Here is a 21914-nt window from a genome sequence, read left to right on the forward strand (position 1 = left end):
CTAGGTGGCTACCAACATCCCCTCCAACTCTATGATGCCTGTGTCCAGGGGAGATACAGTGCTGGTAAATCTCTTGGGCTGTAATCCTATGTAATTTTCTAGGTGTAAGCCTCATTGAATTTCTGAGTATACATATAGCCTTGTGTTGCCAACCACAGCTAAGAAACAGCTAGCGGGCTATGGGATCTTGCCTTCCTTCCCACCAATCATTCTCCACTCTGGTGCAAATTCTCTCTGCTGCTGACCTTAAGGCATGTTTGTTACTGGCACCATTGCCAATTGCCATTACTAACACTGACCAGGTATCTAATTTAACCCAGATCTAAAACCAGGGATAGTGCCTCCCCTGCCTCCCAGGCAGACAGCAGAACGCTAGTGTTGAAAGTCAGCAATGGCACAGAAGTCAGTAACTGTAGCTATTCACTTGTCTAGTCAGATTCAACAGTAGTGGCTGGTGCCCATTAGGACTGGTGGGGCAGAAGGCAGGGACGCCAACAGTAGGTGGAGTCAGAGCCAATGAGAAGCAGAGCCAACTTCTAGCTTTGTCACCATCTTCTTCCCCAGCAGAGTTCTACAAGGGCATCACACAGACCAAGCAGGAGGAAATTGACAAGTAGTTTCACCTCCTGGACTGGTTTTATGTAAGGAGGTAGGCAAGTGAGGGCTGGCTGAGAGCAGGCTGAGGCTGGTGGGGCAGTGCCCCGTTCGCCCTGATGGACCAGCCTCTCCTGAGATCCAGATTTGTTCTTCTCCATTTTGCAGCCTGAATGATTTCGTGCCAATGGCTGCAGCAGAGAGGGACAGTGGATTTGCACCATTCTAGAGAACATCAGCATATCATGGCTCTGCTCCCCCCATACACACACATTTCCTCTCTGTATACAGAAGCAGATTACTAGTAGGACTGTCACTCAGTTTCACAAAATGTTTGTGAATAATATGCTTCACAAGATTAATCAATCAAATTAAATCTGCACATATTTGCATACAGATAGGATACTTCTTTGTTTTTTATTTTTAGAAGATGCACACACCTCTCTCAGCAGGCACCAAGGGTGTAGTTGTTCAGGGTTTTGGGGGGGTTGTAAACCCCTTACTTTTTTGGGAGCCAGGTCCCAGCTCTCCAGAGTCCTATGAGGCAATCAGCATGAAAGAGGAGCATGTTAGCCACTGAGAAGTGTCTTCTAACTTGTTTCCGGCTGATCAGAGTGTAAGGAGTTCCGAGTTCCTAAAGGACAGTCAATTCAAACCTGGCCAGATTATTCTATAATCTTAGAAGCTTGTACAATTTTAGAAGGGGGTGTGGCAGTGACTGTCATGAAGGGGACCCTGCACTTCTGAATTTGCCACTACATTATTGGCAGGCACCCCTGGAGAAAAGAAGCATTTCCTCCTGAGCAAACTGGAAGCAAACTGATTTTTTGCTGCCTGGGTTGTAGGAGAAGATCATGCTCACTCTCCAATCCACGTACAGAAGGCAACTGGTCTGGCATTTGAATCTTACACCATCGATAGGACAGGTGTGCCCTTCACTGCTCCTACAGCAGTAGGGTCGTTTAGGGCCCCAGGCCAAGCTGTATACAACTGTATACATATATAGCTTTGTCCTCCAACAGAGGTCAATGCTGGGTGGCACAGGAGCTACGGCCAGGGAGAGATCACTGCTGCCAGGAAGATATTACCCCAGCATCTGCCACCTGAGATGGCTACCTCACTCTGCCTAATGGCAGGGCGGGCCTCTTCTAAAAATGCGCCTTCTCATTCGGGAACCTCCCTGAATGATATTGGGCCAGTTGGCTTCTCTGCTGTGAAAATGGGAGGACGCTCTGAGCCACTTGAAGAAAAGTTAGAGTAGAATAGCAATAATAAACAATAACAATGTAACATCCTCACACTACTCTGGCCAGCCACACTGGCTCTTAGCACTTGTAAGAGTGTTTGAGCGTAGCGCATCATTACAATCCTTTTATGGAGAGGCAAGTGTATTATTGGCAACTACGCATGCGTGCGAGGGGAACTGTAGCCAATCCTCCCTGATACATTCCCCCTAACGTCACTAACATCTGTAACATCTGTAGTGGAAACGATGCATTTGTGAGGCATGCAGGTGATGACTTCCGGTTTCCTAGGGGCATCTGGTTGGCCACTGTGAGAAAGGATGCTGGAGTAGATGACCCATTTGCCTGATCCAAAAGGGCTCTTATGTTCACAGAACACAAACTGTTTAATGCATGCATGCTGACAGCTTCATGTCTGGGGACGCTTTTATTTCCTTTCCGTTGATGGTTTCTCTGTAATAGCAGTGGGGAACCTCCGTCCCATGGGCCTAATTAGGCTCACTAAGCTTCCCCATTTGGCCTGCAAGGCTGTTTTGGTGAAGGCATACCCCCCTCTCTTGTTCCTGATATCATATATGAAAAGGAGTAGGAAGAGAAAGGGAAATTAAGAACATAAGAACATAAGAAGAGCCTGCTGGATCAGGCCAGTGGCCCATCTAGTCCAGTATCCTGTTCTCACAGTGGCCAACCAGGTGCCTGGGGGAAGCCCGCAAGCAGGACCCGAGTGCAAGAACACTCTCCCCTCCTGAGGCTTCCGGCAACTGGTTTTCAGAAGCATGCTGCCTCTGACTAGGGTGGCAGAGCACAGCCATTGTGGCTAGTAGCCATTGATAGCCCTGGCCTCCATGAATTGGTCTAATCTTCTTTTAAAGCCATCCAAGCTGGTGGCCATTACTGCATCTTGTGGGAGCAAATTCCATAGTTTAACTATGCGCTGAGTAAAGAAGTACTTCCTTTTGTCTGTCCTGAATCTTCCAACATTCAGCTTCTTTGAATGTCCACGAGTTCTAGTATTATGAGAGAGGGAGAAGAACTTTTCTCTATCCACTTTCTCAATGCCATGCATAATTTTATACACTTCTATCATGTCTCCTCTGACCCTCCTTTTCTCTAAACTAAAAAGCCCCAAATGCTGCAACCTTTCCTCGTAAGGGAGTCGCTCCATCCCCTTGATCATTCTGGTTGCCCTCTTCTGAACCTTTTCCAACTCTATAGTATCCTTTTTGAGATGAGGCGACCAGAACTGTACACAGTATTCCAAATGCGGCCGCACCATAGATTTATACAACGGCATTATGATATCGGCTGTTTTATTTTCAATACCTTTCCTAATTATTGCTAGCATGGAATTTGCCTTTTTCACAGCTGCCGCACACTGGGTCGACATTTTCATCGTGCTGTCCACTACAACCCCGAGGTCTCTCTCCTGGTCGGTCACCGCCAGTTCAGACCCCATGAGCGTATATGTGAAATTAAGATTTTTTGCTCCAATATGCATAATTTTACACTTGTTTATATTGAATTGCATTGGCCATTTTTCCGCCCATTCACTCAGTTTGGAGAGGTCTTTTTGGAGCTCTTCGCAATCCCTTTTTGTTTTAACAACCCTGAACAATTTAGTGTCGTCAGCAAACTTGGCCACTTCACTGCTCACTCCTAATTCTAGGTCATTAATGAACAAGTTGAAAACTACAGGTCCCAATACCGATCCTTGAGGGACTCCACTTTCTACAGCCCTCCATTGGGAGAACTGTCCGTTTATTCCTACTCTCTGCTTTCTGCTTCTTCACCAATTCCTTATCCACAAGAGGACCTCTCCTCTTATTCCATGACTGCTAAGCTTCCTCAGAAGCCTTTGGTGAGGTACCTTGTCAAACGCTTTTTGAAAGTCTAAGTACACTATGTCCACTGGATCACCTCTATCTATATGCTTGTTGACACTCTCAAAGAATTCTAATAGGTTACTGAGACAGGACTTTCCCTTGCAGAAGCCATGCTGGCTCTGCTTCAGCAAGGCTTGTTCTTCTATGTGCTTCGTTAATCTAGCTTTAATAATACTTTCTACCAGTTTTCCAGGGACAGAAGTTAAGCTAACTGGCCTGTAATTTTCGGGATCCCCTCTGGATCCCTTTTTGAAGATTGGCATTACATTTGCCACTTTCCAGTCCTCAGGCACGGAGGAGGACCCAAGGGACAAGTTACATATTTTAGTTAGCAGATCAGCAATTTCACCTTTGAGTTCTTTGAGAACTCTCGGGTGGATGCCATCTGGGCCCGGTGATTTGTCAGTTTTTATATTGTCCATTAAGCTTAGAACTTCCTCTCTCGTTACCACTATTTGTCTCAGTTCCTCAGAATCCCTTCCTGCAAATGTTAGTTCAGGTTCAGGGATCTGCCCTATATCTTCCACTGTGAAGACAGATGCAAAGAATTCATTTAGCTTCTCTGCAATCTCCTTATCGTTCTTTAGTACACCTTTGACTCCCTTATCATCCAAGGGTCCAATTGTCTCCCTAGATGGTCTCCTGCTTTGAATTTATTTATAGAATTTTTTGTTGTTGGTTTTTATGTTCTTAGCAATGTGCTCCTCAAATTCTTTTTTAGCATCCCTTATTGTCTTCTTGCATTTCTTTTGCCAGAGTTTGTGTTCTTTTTTATTTTCTTCATTCAGACAAGACTTCCATTTTCTGAAGGAAGACTTTTTGCCTCTAAGAGCTTCCTTGACTTTGCTCGTTAACCATGCTGGCATCTTCTTGGCCCCGGTGGTACCTTTTCTGATCTGCGGTATGCACTCCAGTTGAGCTTCTAATATAGTGTTTTTAAACAACTTCCAAGCATTTTCGAGTGATGTGACCCTCTGGACTTTGTTTTTCAGCTTTCTTTTTACCAATCCCCTCATTTTTGTGAAGTTTCCTCTTTTGAAGTCAAATGTGACCGTGTTGGATTTTCTTGGCAATTGGCCAGTTACATGTATGTTTAATTTAATAGCACTGTGGTCACTGCTCCCAATCGGTTCAACAACACTTACATCTCGCACCAGGTCCCGGTCCCCACTGAGGATTAAGTCCAGGGTTGCCGTCCCTCTGGTCGGTTCCATGACCAACTGGTCTAGGGAATAGTCATTTAGAATATCTAGAAACTTTGCTTCTTTGTCATGACTGGAACACATATGCGGCCAGTCTATGTCCGGGTAGTTGAAGTCACCCATTACTACCACATTTCCTAGTTTGGATGCTTCCTCAATTTCATATCTCATCTCAAGGTCTCCCTGAGCATTTTGATCAGGGGGACGATAGATCGTTCCCAGTATTAAGTCCCTCCTGGGGCACGGTATCACCACCCACAACGATTCTGTGGAGGAGTCTGCCTCTTTTGGGGTTTCGAGCTTGCTGGATTCAATGCCTTCTTTCACGTATAGAGCGACTCCGCCACCAATACGTCCTTCCCTGTCCTTCCGATATAGTTTATATCCAGGGATAACCGTATCCCACTGGTTTTCTCCATTCCACCAGGTCTCCGTTATGCTCACTATATCAATGCTCTCCTCTAAGACCAAGCTCTCCAGTTCTCCCATCTTGGTTCGGAGGCTCCTAGCATTAGCGTACAGGCACTTGTAAGCAGTGTCTCTCTTCAAGTGTCTTTGGCACTTGTGGTTAGGCCTGTGGTAATTTTGCTCTTCTGAATTTATATCCTGTGCCCCTGCTCTCACAATGCCTACTTCTAGGCCTACCCCTTTTAAAATTTCATCATTTCTTTGGTTTTTATCCCAGGGGGGAGGTTTATTCCAAACCGGACCTTTCTCAGCTCCTGTCGGGTTTCCCCCCTCAGTCAGTTTAAAAGCTGCTCTGCTACCTTTTTAATTTTAAGTGCCAGCAGTCTGGTTCCATTCTGGTTCAAGTGGAGCCCGTCCCTTTTGTACAGGCCCGGCTTGTCCCCAAATGTTCCCCAGTGCCTAACAAATCCAAACCCTTCCACCCGACACCATCGTCTCATCCACGCATTGAGACTGCGAAGCTGGGCCTGTCTGGCTGGTCCTGCGCGTGGAACTGGTAGCATTTCAGAGAAAGCCACCTTGGAGGTCCTGGCTTTCAGCATCCTACCTAGCAACCTAAATTTTGCTTCCAGGACCTCACGGCTGCATTTCCCCATGTCGTTGGTGCCAACGTGCACCACGACCACTGACTCCTTCCCAGCACTGTCTACCAAACTATCTAAACGACGGGCGATATCCGCAACCTTCGCACCAGGCAGGCAAAACACCTTGCGGTCTACACGCCCATCACACACCCCACTGTCTATGTTCCTAATGATCGAATCACCCACTACAAGGATCCCTCCACCCCCTGGAGATATATCCTCGGCACGAGAGGATAGCTGCTCATCCCCCAAGGAATGGGTCCCTTCTAAGGGATCGTTTCCCTCTTCCTCAGCTGGATGCTCTCCTTCCCCAAGACCATCGTTGTCCATGATAGCAGGAGAGCTATCATCATTGGAGTGGGACACAGCTATAACGTCCCTGAAGGCCTCCTCCACACACCTCTCTGCCTCTCTCAGCTTTTCCAGGTCCGCCACCTTGGCCTCAAGGAAATGAAGTCGTTCCCGGAGAGCCAGGAGCTCATTGCACCGAGAGCACACCCACGACTTCTGTCCAACAGGCAGATAGTCGTACATGCTGCAGGCGGTGCAAAACACTGGAAAGCCCCCACACCCCTGCTGGCTTCTTATCTGCATAGTTTTGTTTAAGGTTTATTACGTCAATGGGTTGGAGACTGCGGTTTAGTTGAGGTCAGGGAACAGACAGGCAGAGTGGGGGGCCCTGGCCTCCTCGCCCTGCTGCCGAACACGCTCTGCTGCTTAACTCGCCTTGACGCTTCGTCAGCTGGGGCCTTGACGCTTCGTCAGCTGGGGCTCCCTCTAGCTCGTGGAGCCAAATTCTCTAGATGAATGACTGGCTACGGAGGTGGTGTCGACATGAGAGATTTGGATTCTGGGACCAGGGGCTAAGCTTCCTGGAAGATGGACTGCTGGCAAATGATGGGTTGCACCTCTCAAGGACTGGGAAGAATGTGTTTGGCCACAGCACGGAGAACTTCATCAGGAGGGCTTTAAACTGAATCCTAAGGGGAAGGGAGATGCAAACTTGGAGGTAATGGTTGTTGAAGGCTTATGCACAGGAACTGAGAGAATGACTCCTACAGGAGAATGCAAGAGTGAAGCCAGACTATAAATCACATTGTCTTCACTGTCTGTATACTAATGCCCAGAGTATGGGGAACAAGCAGGACAAACTTGAACTCTTAATACAGGAGGAGAAATACGACTTGATAGGTATAACTGAAACTTGGGGGATGACTCCCATGACTGGAATACAGCAACTGAAGGATATAACTTGTTCAAAAAGAACAGAAGGAATAGAAAGGGAGTCACGCTATATCTTAAAAATATATATCCCTGTGCAGAAATACAGGAGGATGAGCTTGCTAACCCCATCAAGAGTGTTTGCACTAAAATTAATGGGGCAAGGAATAAAAGGAACATGGTGGTTGGAGCCTACTACTGACCACCCAATCAAGGAAGAAGATAAGGATGAAACTTTTGCAAAGCAAATTGCCAATGTTTTGAGGAGGTAGTAGTAACGGGGGATTTCAATTACCTCAATATCTTTTGGGAGACAAATTCTGCGAAGCATGACCCCTCCAAGAAATTCCTGACGAGTTGAAGATAACTTTCTCCTACAGAAAGTGGAGGAAGGAACTAGAGGATCAGCTATTCTTGACTTGATTCTAACCAATAGAGATGACTCAGTGGATGAAGTGGCAGTTAATGGGAACTCTGGGGGAAAGTGACCATGTTATACCTGAGTTCTTGATATTAAAGGAAGCAAAAACTGAAAGTAGCCATACACGTACCCTGGACTTCAGGAAAGCCAATTTTAATAAACTCAGAACAATGGTAAGTAAGGTTATGTGGCAAGCGACCCTAATGAGAAAAGGAGTCCAAGATGAGTGGGAGTTTCTAAAAAAGGAAATTCTAAAGGCACAACAGCAAACAATTCCAACAAGGAACAAAGAAGGAAAACAGCAGAAGAAGCCAGTGTGGCTTCACAAAAACCTTAGAGATGACCTGAAAACAAAAAGGACACATACAGAAAGTTGAAAGAAGGCCAGGCCACAAAGGAAGAGTACAGGCAGTCATCACAGAAGACAGAAACAAAATTCAAAAGGACCTTGATAAGCTGGAGCAGTGGGCTGAAAACAACAATGAAATTCAACAGGGATAAATGCAAAGTTCTACACTTAGGAATAAGAAACCAAATGCACAGTTATAAGATGGGGGATACGTGACTCAGCAATACAACATGTGAGAAGGATCTTGGAATTGTTGTTGATCACAAACTGAACATGAGCCAACAGTGCAATATGGCTGCAAAAAAGGCAAATGCTATATTAGGCTGCATTAACAGAATTATAGTTTGCAAATCGTGTGAAGTATTAGTTCCCCCCTATTCAGCACTGGTTAGGCCTCATCTTGAGTACTGCGTCCAGTTCCAGTCTCCGCACTTCAAGAAGAATGCAGACAAACTGGAACAGGTTCAGAGGAGGGCAACAAGGAAGATCAGGGGACTGGAAACAAAGCCCTATGAGGAGAGACTGAAAGAACTGGGAATGTTTAGCCTTGAGAAGAGTATACTGAGGGGAGATATGATAGCATTCTTCAAGTACATGAAAGGTTGTCACATAGAGGAGGGCCGGGATCTCTTCTCGATTGTCTTAGAGTGCAGGACACGGAATAATGGGCTCAAGTTGCAGGAAGCCAGATTTCAACTGAACATCTGAAAAAACTTCCTAACTGTAAGAGCCATACGACAATGGAACCAATGACCTAGAGAGGTAGTGGGCTCTCCAACACTGGAGCCATTCAAGAGGCAGCTGGACAGCCATCTGTCGGGAATGCTTTGATTTGGATTCCGGCATTGAGCAGGGGGTTGGACTTGATGGCCTTACAGGCCCCTTCCAACTCTACGATTCTATGATTCTATAAGTTACTCCTGCCCTGTTGGACAACAAATATATTTGGAGCACCGCCACTTGATGTTAAATGAGAGAGTGGTTTTTTTCCCCCTCAGAGTGAAACTAATGACACAATTATTAAATTTTTATACAAAAGCCAGAGGTAAGAATACATTCTTACTGCCCTCGTGTTTGCCAAGCAATGTGATTCAGAGAAGTGATGGGGGGCTGGTGGATTTTCATTGTTGCTTCCAGTGATGTGGGGATTCTTTTATTCGTAGCTATGAAAAGTGCTCAGAGAGGGATGAAAGGGAGTGAGCTGTTGGTTCTCCCACATCCACCCCCCAGGGCAACTCCCCCCCAAGACTGAACATGTTTCATCAGTGCAAACTGATACCTACCTAGATATGCAAATATCTATCCAACCGGCTTCCCTTCAGGAGTTGATATTTGGGGCAAATGAGGCAAGGCATTTTGAGATCCACATATGCAGAGGGTGTTTCTTTTTCTTGAAGGCTCTCTTCTGGGTTTCTTCAAGATCTTTTGAATTTGGCTGATATTTCATGGTGGTTTTCTACCCCAATGAGCTGTGGGGAGAAGAGGGAAGAGAAGTCACCGACGAGGATGAGAAGAACACAGCACGTTCCGCAACTGCACTCAGGTCAGAACACAGTTTAAAACAGGGATGGAGAACCTGTACCCTACCAGATGTCGCTGGACTCCCCATCATCTCCAGCCAGCATGGCCAGTGGTCAGGGATGATGATGTGAGTTGTACTCCAACATCTTCTGAAAGGCTACAATTGAACCCACACTGCTCTTAGTCGGGGGGGGGGGGAGAGCAGAACTTGGAAAAGTCCACTGGATTGGACTGATGGGAGTTGTAGGCCAAAAAAAGTAACTTTTCCAAGCTCTGGAGGGGAGCAGATGCTGCTTCTCCCTCCCCTGTTCCTTCTGATGGTTTAATTAGAGTTGAAACCATAATTATGCATCAGCTCTGTCCCAAATTGCTTTGGGAACTGATCTGGGGCAGGGCGGGTGGTCCCAAAAGTTCCCTGGGAAGGGGGATTGATTGTTAAACCACTCTGAGAATTGTAGCTCTGTGATGGGAACGGGTTCCCTAATAGCTGTCAGCACCCTTAACAAAGTGCAATTACCTGGGGTCTTTGGGGGAAGCCATGACTGTTCAAGTGGTATAATGGTGCTTTAAATGTCTGGTGCGGATGTGGCCCCAGTCTGATGAGCCTTGGAATATTTGTGTGAAGGGGCCAGCACCTTTCTTAAGTGAGAAATCTGTGGGCCACCATTGGTCCAGAAATTCTGCACCTACTCATTAGTCCACTCCTTGGAGGGCTCCAGGTTCCTCAGCTTTCCTCTCTAACAACTGCATATCGCTTCAGTGCAAAGGGAACATGCTGAATACAGATAAATGTGGAGGAGGTGTCTGACATGTGGCTTTGTGGGAATATTGGTCAGTCTCTCCAGTTTGTCTGGAATATTTTCAATCCCTTGTTATTCCCATTTGTTTTATCACTCCAGTTAAATACCTGTGCATAAAAGCATTAGGTCTAACTTCCCAAAGTGGGTGTTTTCAGCAGCCAGCCCCCTAGCAGGATTTATGGGAGTTGCAGCCTACAGTGAATGAGGCAATGCTTTGGGGAGCCACTGGATTAATCACATGGCTACTGTGGCTTCAGTATGTTCACAACAGAACTCACACTGGGTTTGGCTAGATAAAGGAGAGCAGTTAGCCACAGAATGGGGGTGAGATGGAGTCAGGGCCAGCCCTACCATTTGGCAGAGTGAAGTGGCCGCCTCAGGTATGATACTGGGGGGCAGCAGCAAGTTGTTTGAGACAGAGCTGTGTGGACCACATGGCCTGCTCTGTGCCCCTTAAGCTAGACTGCTACCCTTGGGAGGACTCTGCCTTGTCATCAGTGTTGAAGTAAGATTCAACTGCCACAGCTTCTGTAAGTGGGATGGGAGTGGACAGACCACCTGCTCTTTCACCTCAGGCAGCAAAATGTCTTCGGCCGCCCCTGGATGGGGTATTACGTAATAGATAATACCGGATGGAACCTCACTGTTTTATTCCTATCTCTGCTTTCTCTCAAAACACATTGATTTCATTGGGCATCACACTGGGAAAGAAAATATATCCTCTTGTCTTCTGTTAAGTGCAAGAGCAAGGGCTATCCAGGTCACATTCTGCTGGGTTTATTGTGCACATATTAACTCATCTGTCATATTTTGCCAGGTGTGCTATGCACATGATTGACTCATTTGTTTCAAGGGCTGAACTTGGCAGCCGTTCTTAACACTCCTTAGACTCTACAATCTCAATCCATGACACTGATTCTATGTACATCTGTGTGATTGATATAATTACTTCTTATCATGTTCTACTCTGTTCTGTTGGAGGAGAGCTTTGCGCATACCATGGACTACGAAAAAGACAAATAATTGGGTGTTAGAACAAATTAAACTAGAACTGTCACTAGAAGCTAAAATGATGAACCTGAGGTTATCCTACCTTGGACACATAATGAGAAGACATGATTCACTAGAAAAGACAATAATGCTGGGAAAAACACCAAGGGAGTACAAAAAGAGGAAGACCAAACTAGAGATGGATTGATTCCATAAAGGAAGCCACAGACCTGAACTTACAAGATCTTAACAGGATGGTTCATGACAGATGCTCTTGGAGGTCACTGATTCATAGGGTCACCATAAGTCGTAATCAACTTGAAGGCACATAAACAACAAATCATGTTCTGCAGTGCTGCTTTGCACCACTTGTTCCAGAGGTCTTCTTTCCTTCTGTAATCCTTCAGATCCTTTTGGCAGAACAGTCTGTTTTGGCTGGTTCTTCCATGTAGTTTATGCTTCCAAGAGGGGCTCCTTGGTGCCCTGAAGGATAGGTACATAAGAAGTATACTGAGCCAGACCAATGTTCCATCTAGCTCAGTACAGTCTACACCAGGGGTTCCCAAATCCTTCCCCCCACAAATCACTTGAAATTGCTGAGGGTCTTAGCAGACCACTGAATGATTTTCCTTCCTGTTGTAGCATTTGTAACATGCTGTGCTAGATGCTGCATGATTTTTAATTGTATTTTTACAGACATGCCGCAGACCACATGAATGAAGCTTGAAGACCACAGTGCTTGACAGACCACAGTTTGGGAACTCCTGGTTAACAATAACTGTCAGTGGCTCTCCAGGATTTCAGGCAACAGTTGCTACCAGCCCTACCTGGAGATGCCAAGGATTGAATCTGGGACCTTCTATGTGCAAAGCAAATGATCTACCACTGAGCTATGGCCCTTTCCAAGTTGTGCTTACCTATGTTCTTGGTTGAAAATTGATTAAGCAGATTTATTTATTTATTTTATTACATTTATATATCGCTCCATAGCTGAAGCTCTCTGGGTGGTTTACAGCAATTACAGACTGCTTGACTGCTCACCTAAATGATAATCTTGAAACTTTCCAGTCCCAAAACTTGCCTTTATCACCAATCACTCAACATGGACCTGCTTTTAATGGTTGTAACATATGTTTTTATCTTTATTGTATCTGTTTTTGTCTCTTTTCCAATTTCAGATGTCTGTCAGCCTCTTCCTTTCTCCTCTCTCCAAAAGTTGATTATAGTGCCACAAGTGTAACCTAAATTGTGCAAGATGGTGACCCATTTATGGAGGGATTCAATTTCTGTGAATTCTGAAGTGAATTGACCTGAGCCACACTTCCTGAACTAATGCGTGAATTGGTGCTAGTTATCTTTTGGAAGGTAGTTGTCCTTTGAACTTTGCACTTCTCTGAATTTTTCAATATAATTCTATTGCAATACATACCAAAATGCATTAAATGCGTATTTTATGATACAATATTTCTTTTTGATAAAATATGTTTAGAAATGAATACAGTGACATAAAACAACTCTGGAGTAGGTTACCTAAAAAACTGTTTTCTCCTCCACTGTCTGGTAAGGGCATTAAGATCAGCAAATGAAACCCAATTAGTTTGGACATGGCCTGATGATCATTTTGCATCCTTAGCCTTGATCCACGTGCATGCACAAGATTGAGGGTTCCTACCTTCTCCCCATTGCCTGTTGGTTATTCAGAGTCTTTGTATGTCAGACATCATGCTTGCCTAAGCTTACACAGTCTCCAACAGCAGTCATCTGAACAGGAAGACTTACGGTTGGAGCTGCCACCCAAAACTTTCTTAGGACTTGGCAGACGTTAGGAAAATAAATAGGAGCAGATTATGCATTTTCAAGCCCTCATTGATGCCTATGTATGGGGAAGTTTCTTTTGTTACTCCTTATGACGGGGTTTCAGACAGCTTTCTTGAGCTATTTGCCACTTTTCTCCCAGTACTTGAAACAAAACTCGCAAAATAAAACAGCTAATAGTCGCCCCAATCCAGCAAGGGATATTTGTGCACTGAACCAGTTTTCTGTTTGCATAGCCAATGAGCTGTGTACCTGGATATATTTTCACTTCACCATCCACATGATGATGGAATGGCCTCCAACAACACAAGCTTAGCCATTTCAGGCCTAGATAAATACAGTTTCATCACTGATAAAAATGTACAGCCGTACCATATTAACTGAATTTTGGATTCATTCGGAGCAAGACTAACGTGCAGGCTTTCCTGCACCTCTTTTCATGAGACGGCAGGGCTGCAGCTTAGTGGGTCAGCCTTTGCTTTGCATGCGAAAGATCTCAGGTGCAGTCTCCAGAATCTTCAGGTGGGGCTGGGAAACATCTCCTCTCTGAGACCTTGGAGAGCCGCTGCCAGTCAGTGTGGATGATACTGAGCTAGATGGACCAATGGTTTGATTTGGTATAAGGCACCTTCTTACATTCCTATGTCCTTTGATTCAGGGAGCAAAAAGGTCTTAGGCCAGCTCTGGCCACAACAACAGTATGAGGTAGGTTAGGCTGAGAGAGAGTGATAGGCCCATGATATCCACTGAACCTTTCTGTACCAGCTGCTGGGAACCAGACAAAAATATTGACTGTATCATATAAGGCCTCCAATATTTAAGCTAGTGCTGTGCTGTCTATTGTCTGGGTTTTTTCCCCTAGCCATTCACCCCCGGGAGGAAGGAGAGGCAAGAGAAACGGCAGCAAGCAACACCAGGGGAGCGATAACCTTTTACCTGCTTGTTGCCCTCCTCCATGGTCAACATAATTTCAGTTTTCTGACACTTTCATAGAGCAGGGAGGGCGGCTTACGGGCTTCCCTTGGTGAATTCTGACTTTTATACTGTGTTTATGTATTTGTTTATGTATATGGATATTGTTCATGTATTTTGCTTTGTAAATTAATTTGATTTTTTTATTGTACCTTGTGTATTCTATTGTAAACCGCTTTGAGATCTTTTAGATAGTAAGCGGTCTATAAATGGAAATAATAATAATAATAATAATAATAAATAACAACAACAATCACCACACATGCGGGGACTGTTGCACTCTGAGCCGGCTCATGGGCTTCCTGTGAGAAAAGGATGAGCCATTGGCCTTATCCAGCAGGGCTCTTCTGATGGTCAGAATGACATGCAGGTCCAGATTAAGACATGCTGAGGCCCTATGGCACATCAAGATTCAGAGGGCTCATGCCATAAAAAATAAAGAGAAAAACGTGTATCACATTATAATAGAAGGGGTAATGGAAAAAATGGTAAACCACTACATTTGCACATAGACATAGGCAAAGAAAAACAGCTAAATAAAACATACCTTTTGCAAAAACCTTGATTTGCACTATCAAACACCTTATGATTTCTTAATTAGCACATATGAAACTGAAGAACACAGCCCCTCCTCTGACAGCTTCTGTCATTCATTCCTACACAGACTTAACTCCTTACAAGCCAGTCTGAGAGTCAAATATTGCAATGGCACAGCAGCACATAAAAGCATGTAGTTAAGCAGATTCAGGGCCTTACATGGGCCTCAGATGGGGCATCAAAGTCAAAATGTTAGATTTCACCTGTCTCCTCCAAACATGTATTTGTCTTGCATGTATTTTCCAGTAGAGCCCCCTCCTAGCTACAGGCCTGTGTGATGGCATAGGGGGGAGTGAGAAGGTGGCAAGGAAGGGATTAGCAGTGAAGATATGGAAAAAGACTTTAGAATGTGTTGCTGGGCTACCTCCCATTGTCTCCTCTTGAGGTCTGAGGTAAGGATGAGTAACCTAGGGATGATGCAAGTAATCCAGCTGCCCTGGAAGGGACGTTGATGGGATTGGGTGTGGACTGGGGTGGAGAGGCCAAGGGTCAGAATTGTAGGGGTGGATTGTAAATGAAAGGTTATTTAAGACAAAGCGATTTCAATGATGATAAATCTTCTTAGCTATCTCCACCATATGTAGAGGCACCTCTTAATGTGAGGCCCTAAGCCATGGCTTACTTGGTTTGTTCTTAAATCTGGCACTGGTGACATGAGTGCCTCAAGTGGCAGATGATGGAGTTAGTAGTAATCTCACCTATAATTCCTCTTGAGTCTCAACTACCCTGCTGATCTCAGGTATGGTGGAGGATGTTGCTGAAGCAAGTTTCAACTGTCAGGTCACATCCACACTATATAGAGTGTAGAAGAGAAGACTGAGGGGAGATATGATAGCACTGTTCAAATACTTGAAAGGTTGCCACACAGAGGAGGGCCAGGATCTCTTCTCAATCATCCCAGAGTGCAGGACACGGAATAATGGGCTCAAGTTGCAGGAAGCCAGATTTCAACTGAACATCAGAAAAAACTTCCTAACTATTAGAGTGGTACGGCAATGGAACCAATGACCTACAGAGGTGGTGGGCTCTCCAACACTGGAAGCCTTCAAGAGGCAGCTGGACAGCCACCTGTCAGGTATGCTTTCATTTGGATTCCTGCATTGAGTAGGGGGGGTTGGATTCAGTGGCTTTATAGGTCCCTTCCAACTCTATGATTCACCATGATACCACTTTAAACAGTCATGGCTTCCCTCAAAGAATCCTGGGAGCTGTAGTTTGTGAAGGGTGCTGTTATTGTTTAGGAGACCTTGATTCCCCTCACAGAGCCATAATTCCCAGAGTGCCCTAGCAAGAGGGATTGATTGTTAAACCACTCTGGGAATGGTTCAGTGAGGAGAATAGGGGTTTCCTAACCACGCTCAGCATCCTTATCAAACTACAGTTCCCAGGATTCCTTGGGGGAAGACATGACTGCTTAAAGTGGTGTCATAGTACTTTAAATGTACAGTGCAGATTTGGCCTCAGTCTGATTGAATTCTGTATGCGGAATATGTGTGTTGCAGGGGGCATCTTATCCTTTGCCCCAGGCAGCAACATTTCCAAGGCCTGTCTGTTCTCAGATACCCATCTTCACTTGAGCACATTCTTAATCATGTTGTATTCCGGTGTTCCTTTCCTCCAGTGGAGACATGGTGGGTTATTATTTGCGACATGAAAGCAGATTTGCTGGAGATTTATGGCAAAGTAATACTCTTTCTTTATTGATCATGATTAATCATAACCTCCTCCCTGCCTTTTTTATTTCAGTCTTGTGCTTCTCTCTGAATTGGCAAGCAGACTGGTTTTCACTCTGTCTCCTGTGTAGTAATTAGAACATGAGGGCTTTAAAAGATTATTAAAAAAAAATGAAGCTGAGCCATCTGTTTTTGCTGCTTTTCTAGCTATGCCCGCCTGAGATTCAGGGCACTGTGCTGCGTGCACGGTATTCAGTCACATTTATTTATTTATTTATTATTTGATTTATATCCCACCCTTCCTCCCAGCAGGAGCCCAAGGCGGCAAACAGAAATGCTAAAAACACTTTAAAACATCATAAAAAGACCTTAGAATACATTAAAACAAAACAACGTTAAAAACATTTTTTAAAAACCTTTAAAAACATCTTTTTTTTAAAAAAAGGGTTAAAAACATATTATTAAAGAAAACATATTAAAAGCAATTCTAACACAGATGCAGACTGGGATAGGTCTCAACTTAAAAGGCTTCCAGCATTTCCCCTGCTGTAAATAGTATGCAGTTCATGACAACCTTTGTGGTCAGAGTTTTATGTCCATAAAGGAGTATATATTTTTAAAAGCCCACCGGAAAGGTCAGGGGATCAATTCCAGATTCCCAAGGGATTTAAAGCAACAAAACGATTGATGACTTGGACAGGCAGCAAAAATGTGATACGGTTGCAACACTTAATCTAGATCCTGTTTTAACTAGGGATGGGGAGATACTTGGTTTGCTTTGCAAGCCTCCCTGATTTGCAGTTCCTGAAACAATACATGAACTGAAACACTTTTATCCTTCAACATTCCAATTTTGCAATGCCAAACCAAACCGAAACAGGCATCCTTTGAAATTTGCTCTTCTCCAAATTGTGCAGTGCAGGTCTCCAGCCAAGTAATGTGTAAAAAAATTGCATACATTAGAGGAAAGTACATTAAAAGGCATGTATTAGAGCAAATAGCATACAAAAGTCCATTATGGCAGGGAAAATTGCTTGGACAATGTGTATAATAGGCCAAATTGTAGACAGAAGTTTTTCTATTAGGAGAAACTGGCACTTAAACACTGATGAATTTTCATGAGAATGTAAAAAAAAAAAAAAACACAGGTGGAACGGTTCTCTGCATTCTTAAAACTAGAAAGATGAGAAATGGAGAAAACCCCAAACTGATAGATTTGTCCATCTCTAGTGAACATACATGCTTATGACTCACTGACTGCAACAGCTAGTGATGACTTACATGTATAAAGGAGCCATCAGGGTTCAAACCCCGGAGATTGAACTTGCTTGCTGCTACATGCCCAGGGTTTCTTGACGATTCTGCATGCAAAGCACATGTAAATTTGTATAAATGAGCAGAGATCGACAATGGTCTGAGATGCGTGCGTGCCAATGTGTGCATTTTCCCAAGTGGCAGGCTTTTACCTTGCATTACAGACACCGAGAAGACTTAGTAAGATAAGAAAAGCTACTTTATTTATAGAAATACATAGTAGATAGGAAAGGCATACCTAGTTCTAAATAACTAACTAAGTTGGAGGTGCAACGCCCAGACACAGGTATTGCCCTCATGGCTCAGGAGAGACAGCAAAGACAAAGATGTCTCCTCCCTCTTGGATAGTCGAAGAACAAAGGGCGGAAGGAGGAGGGGCAGATAAGCTTTCCTGAGCATATCAATTTACAAGGAAGGGAGAGCACAGCACAGGTAAAGGTAGGTAAGCCTAGCCAGCTGGAGGACTCTAACTCTACCTTCCTTCTGGAACAAAACAAAAGAACCCAAACAGGAGTTGCTCCTGCCCCCACTTCCAACAAGCACATGCTCTAATAATAATAATAATAAAAAAAATTATTTTTAAGTCGCCTATATGGCGGCGACAACGGCCACTCTAGGCGACGTACATAAAAAGATAAAAGGATAAAAATACAACATTTAACCAGAATAACAGTCGATGAAAATCTAAAACCGCCCATCTATACAGCTAACCCTAGTCCACCCCAGCAATCCTGTATGCCTGCCTGAATAGCCATGTCTTTAAGGCTTGGCGGAAGCCTACCAGGGAGGGGGCATGGCGAAGATCATAAGGCAGGGAGTTCCAGAGGGTGGGGGCCACAATTGAAAATGCCCTCTCTCTGGTCCGCACCAGCCTAGCTGTTTTAACTGGTGGGACCAAGAGAAGGTCTTGCATGGCTGATCTTGTCAGGCGGCATATTTGGTGATGTTGGAGGCGCTCCTTCAGATAAACTGGTCCGAAACCGTAAAGGGCTTTAAAGGTTAACACCAACACATTGAATTGGGCCCGGTACACAACTGGTAGCCAGTGTAGTTCTTCTAACACCGGAGTGATGTGATCACAGCAACGGCTGTTTTTGATCAAACGTGCTGCCGGATTCTGTACCAGCTGGAGTTTCCGGACCGTTTTCAAGGGTAACCCAACGTAGAGCGTATTACAGTAGTCTAAGCGAGAGGAGACCAGGGCATGTACTACTCATGGGAGCAGATGGACAGGAAGGTAGTGTCACAGCCTCTGTATTAGATGTAATTGATACCAAGCTGCCCGGCTCACTGCTGAAACCTGAGCCTCCATGGACAGCTGGGAGTCAAGGATGACCCCGAGACTGCGGACCTGGTCCTTCAGGGGCAATCTTACCCCATTAAACACCAGGTCTATATCTCCTAACCTTCTCTTATCTCCCACGAGCAGCACCTCGGTCTTGTCGGGGTTCAGCTTCAGCCTATTACTTCCCATCCATTCACTTACGGACTTCAGGCACTTGGAAATGTTATCCACAGCCAACTCTGGTGAGGACTTAAACAAGAGATAGAGCTGAGTGTCATCCGCATATTGGTGACACTGCAACCCAAATCTCCTGATGATGGCCCCCAGCGGCTTTACATAGATGTTAAATAGCATGGGGGAGAGGATAGAACCCTGTGGCACTCCACAATTGAGAGGCCAAGGGTCTGAAACCTCATCCCCCAATGCTACCCGTTGATGCCTGTCTGAGAGATAGGAATGGAACCACAGCAAAACAGTGCCCCCTATTCCCATTCCCCCCAGGTGATCCAGAAGGATACCGTGGTCGACGGTATCGAAAGCCGCTGAGAGATCCAGAAGGACGAGGAATGTACATTCTCCCCTATCCAACGCCCTCCTCATATCATCCACCAGGGCGACCAAGGCTGTTTCAGTTCCATGTCCAGTCCTGAAGCCCGATTGGAATGGATCTAGATAGTCTGTTTCCTCCAAGTGTGTCTGTAACTGTTTGGCCACCACTCGCTCAATCACCTTGCCCAAGAATGGTAAATTAGAGACTGGGCGAAAGTTATTCAGCTCTTGGGGATCCAAGGAGGACTTTTTTAAGTTGGGCTTTATTACTGCCTCCTTGAGGGCTAAGGGCATAGCACCCTCTTCCAAGGAAGCATTCACCACTGCCTTGATCCCTTTGCTCAGTCTCTCTTTGCAGCTCACAATGAGCCACGTGGGGCAAGGATCAAACAGACAGGTGGTTGGCCTCACAGTAGAGATCACCTTGTCCACTTCCTCAAAGGGAAGAGGCTGAAACCGATCCCATCGGACCGGAATAAAACTGGCCGACTCTGGCCCACTTCCTGTATCCACGGCGTACGGAATCGTGCTCTTAAGACGCTCGATTTTATTGGCAAAGTGTTTTGCAAATGTGTCAAAGGAGGCTTTTGACTGCTCCATAGGTTCCTGCACAACTGGACCGACCAGGCTTTGGACCACTTGGAACAACCTCCTGGGACAACACTCTGAGGACGCAATAGAGGCAGCAAAGAAGTCCCTCTTTGTTGCCTTTGTTGCCACCTGGTAGGCAGCTATTGCTGCTCTAACCAGTGTCCGATCGTCTTCAGAACGAGATTTCCGCCACCGGCACTCTAGTCGTCTCACCTCCTGTCTCAGACCTTGCAACCATGGTGTATACCAGGGTGCGATCTGAGTTCTATTCAGGGGGAGAGGACGTTTCGGGGCCACCCAGTCTATTGCCCTGGTGATCTCCCTATTCCACTCCGTCACCAAGGTTTTGACTGAGCTATGGCCTCTTCCCAAGAAACATGGTTATTATAACACATCTTGAAGAGTGTGTGATTTCCGTCTCTCAAAGTCCCCTCCCTTCCAAAAGCAGCTTATTGCTAGCTCCCCAAAGACTGACAAAATCAGACTGAATAACTTCAACCCCCACCACTAGGGAAGCTAGCGGGTAGAATCATAGCTCAGTGGCAGAGCATCTGCTTTGGATGAAGAAGGTCCCAAGTTCAACTGCCGGCATCTCCAGGTAGGACTGGGAGAGGCTCCCTGTCTGGAATCCCTGGAGAGCTGCTGCCAGTCAGTGAGGGCAATATTGAGCTAGATGGACTTGTGGTCTGACTCGGTACAAGGCACCTTCTTATGCTCCTACGTTCCACTGTTGATCGGAAGCAGCGTGCTTTGTTAGATGCGTCTTGTCCCCTGAGAGGTTTCTCTTTCATAGCCCTGGCTCATTCTTTGCAAAAGCTCTGGAAAGGACAAGCTGTGCTGATGGGCAAGAGGAGGAACCAAAGACTTTAATACTTTACTGAATGTTGCTGGTATGAAAGCTAATGCCTTCCTGATAACTGGATCTGGGGAGTTTTTGACCAAAGGGAAAAACAAATAGTTGGGAAAGCCCATCCTTAATCAACTCTTGACTCCATGAAGGCAAAATCTTTAACTTTCCAGTAACTTTTGAGTTTGTGGAATACAGTGATTGATCGAAGGACCAAGGCATTGGGTGTAAAGGACCGATGCTTATAACATGTAACCTGGACCAGTGGGGGGCAATAGAGAGAAAGGCAACCTATTCTTTCCTCTCTGGTTCCTTCTTGAGTAACAACTTGACGTTTTTTCTTAGGCCTTCCTTCCCTCCTGCCTCTTGTTAGTATGTGTGAATAATGACTCTATAATGGCCACATGTATGCCTGTACTCAGAATGGCTTTATTTCTTAGTATTAATAAACCTTAAGTATCTTTATTTCACCCGCCAGTCTTACCAGCCTATTTATTTCTGCACTCTGCTGCAACATACACCAAATTCCAATACAAGGAAAATGCTGTGAAGGATGGATGATAGGGGTGCAAACCTTGGGCTTGACCATGGATAGGCTCTGTTCCCCACCCTGGTTTATCTCTTTGTCCTGGCTCGCTCAGAGGCGGGGATCTTTTTAATCTCTCTTCACTGAGTTACTGCACAATTGATGGTAGGCAGCTGAATCAGAGAATGGAGTCCATCAAAAAGTTTGTCTTCATGCACATCCCCTCCAAAGCAATGTTCTGTCTGAGTTGTTATTATCTCTGGTGGGTTGTCCATCGCACATGCAGGTCATCCCTTGATATTGTAGTCAACAGATCTCCTTCACCTCTCAATGCATTTCCCCCCCCTTTCATCTTGTTTAATTTAATCACACTTCAGCACAGGGCTGGGGAACATTTTTCAGCTTCAGGGCCACATTCCGTTCTGGGCAACCTTTTAAGGGCCATGTGCCAGTGAGGGGTGGGTCCAG

The 21914-nt window shown here is 45.2% G+C and overlaps 1 long non-coding RNA gene across 2 annotated transcripts in view; it reads right to left on the reverse strand.

Annotated features, from left to right (window-relative positions):
• Positions 1-21914, reverse strand: part of LOC133385568 (uncharacterized) — a 43988-nt gene that overhangs the window by 5670 nt on the left and 16404 nt on the right. The window contains exons 4-6 of one of the 2 annotated variants that reach the window (XR_009762907.1): positions 17616-17695; positions 11518-11760; positions 9250-9435 (exon numbers count right to left, since the gene is read on the reverse strand). This is a non-coding gene — a long non-coding RNA (uncharacterized LOC133385568). The remainder of the gene's footprint in view (positions 1-9249; positions 9436-11517; positions 11761-17615; positions 17696-21914) is intronic. The other variant, XR_009762908.1, reaches the window with a different exon arrangement.

Source organism: Rhineura floridana, chromosome 5 (assembly GCF_030035675.1).
Source record: "Rhineura floridana isolate rRhiFlo1 chromosome 5, rRhiFlo1.hap2, whole genome shotgun sequence".
Lineage (NCBI taxonomy): Eukaryota > Metazoa > Chordata > Lepidosauria > Squamata > Rhineuridae > Rhineura > Rhineura floridana.